This window comes from Sitophilus oryzae, unplaced genomic scaffold, assembly GCF_002938485.1.
Source record: "Sitophilus oryzae breed Bouriz unplaced genomic scaffold, Soryzae_2.0 scaffold_1375_pilon_pilon, whole genome shotgun sequence".
Lineage (NCBI taxonomy): Eukaryota > Metazoa > Arthropoda > Insecta > Coleoptera > Curculionidae > Sitophilus > Sitophilus oryzae.
The window spans coordinates 567,378-569,551 of NW_022146032.1; positions in this window are offsets into that span (position 1 = coordinate 567,378).

Below are 2,174 nucleotides of genomic sequence, written 5' to 3' on the forward strand. Positions count from 1 at the left end.
GAGACGTACTTAAGATAAGGACGCATATCGCGTTGAATGTTGTTATCTAATTCCAGGTATGTACCAAATTAGAACAAATTGTTTCAAATTATTTTTTTAAAACAATTTTTACGGCGTCGTGATACTGTCGAGCTCGTAAATAGAATTGTTGGTTTAAAACTTTAGAGTTCTTAATAGCTAAATAAATATTTATTTCAAATCGTCATTCACGTTCAAACTATACTTTAAAAAATATAAGCAATTTCTAAAATTCTTAATTTTTTTGAACTTATTATATATATTTTATTTTTTATTTTTATTTATATTTGGTCTGAGGCAATTTTAAATTATTTCTCTATTTTTTAATATTGTTCTCTTGACTTTTAACAAGTACTACAAATAACGATCAGCTAGCTTAGTGTGACGACGCCGACGTTTTCATTTGAATACTTTTAAGACCGCCATTATTTTAACTCTTAAAATAGATTAGATTAAATTCTTCAAGGTGGATATCGACCTTTTCGGATCTATTGTGGTCCTCTTCATCCTTAGGTTACATTTCCCAGTCCTATCCTTTTCAAAAAGTCTAGCAAATCGGTGTTTATTAACCACTGTACATCGTGTAGGCCTGTCCACTGTCTAACATTCCTCAGCCAAGACATTTTCTTCCTTCCGATACCCCTCCGGTCTTCGATCTTGCCTTCGATTAACAGATGCAAGAATTGATATTTGGGGTTTCGCATTATGTGCCCCAGGTATGCGTTTTTTTTCTTCTTAATCAATTCAAACATTTCGCGATGTTTGTTGACACGTCTCAGAACTTCCTCATTTGTTTAACCCTAGCCGTCCAAAGTTATCTTCAGAATTTTTGCGATATGACCATATCTCAGAAAGCCTCCTAGTTTTATTAATAAGCTGCTTTAATCATTTGTCCAATATTCCATACCATAAAGGAGCACCGACCACGAACGGCGTAACACTTTTGAATCTTAATCTGAGGTTAGGATTCAAAATCAAAGACGAACTGGAGTACTTTTCAGGGCTCAAAGAATGCCTGCCGAGCTTTTAGTTTTTCGATGCGGGGAATTTAATTTCCTTGTCTGATCAGCCAGTCTTTGGAGAGCCAAGGGGCCTTGTATTAAATGTTATAATGGAGTTTTTAAATCGCATCTGGATTGGCTGGATATTATTTTAAATTGGATTTTTCTTGATGTTTATGTTTAAACCCATTTGCTTTCTACTCTGTTCTCCTATCTTGTTGACCAGCATAGTGCGATTCTGTAAACTTATATTTCCTGTCCTAGTGACTCATCAATCGTTATACAAAATAGCATAGGCTAGGCAAGAATTTCTTGTTGCAGACTTACAGGGAATCCCACTGCAGTTATTGTGTAGATCGTGTATATTATCTGCAATCCAGATCGGTATCCGTCAGCGTAGCGGATGTTATTAATCCACACTCCGTTAACTTTTGACTCCCATTTCCACGACCTCTATAGAGCCTCTTGGAAGAAATAGCCTCTGAGAGTACAAATTGAATGGGAGTGGAGACAGCCTTACAACCCTGTCGCACCCCTTCTAACTTGTAGCTGGGATTGAGACATGGTGTTGACCAATTTTTATTTGTGCTGTTTGGTTCCAGTGCAAGTTTTCGATGCATTGTTAGCATAAGGATTAGTCTCCCATTAATTTGTGTGGTTACTTATGTGATTTGTTCTATCATTATCGGTTCATGAGCTACAGCCAACGACCTCTTTTATTGGATAACCCTGTATATTGTACATATATACTATATTGCTTACCCGTTTCTTTAAGTGCATCCTGCTTGTTAGTTAAAGCTCAATTTTGTTTTATATAACTGGTGCATTATACTTGATATAAATAAACATTATACTGACCAAACACAAAAGGACATTATTTCCAACATCAGAATTTTTTTACCTAAAAGAAACTGTCAAAGGCTGCTGGACCACTTTTTTCTTACCGCGTTACATACTTAAGAAATAAAACATTATAAAACACAGGTAGAAATGGTTAACAATAAAGGATAACAATTTTTCTCGTCGTCTGTTACCGTTTTTTAGCTTCACGGTGGGCTGCAAGGCGGCTATGGCTCAGACAGTTGGCATATGAAACTGGTTTCGTTTTTCAGAATGTAAAGTATAACTAGTGCGCTTTGATACCCTCTTTTAACT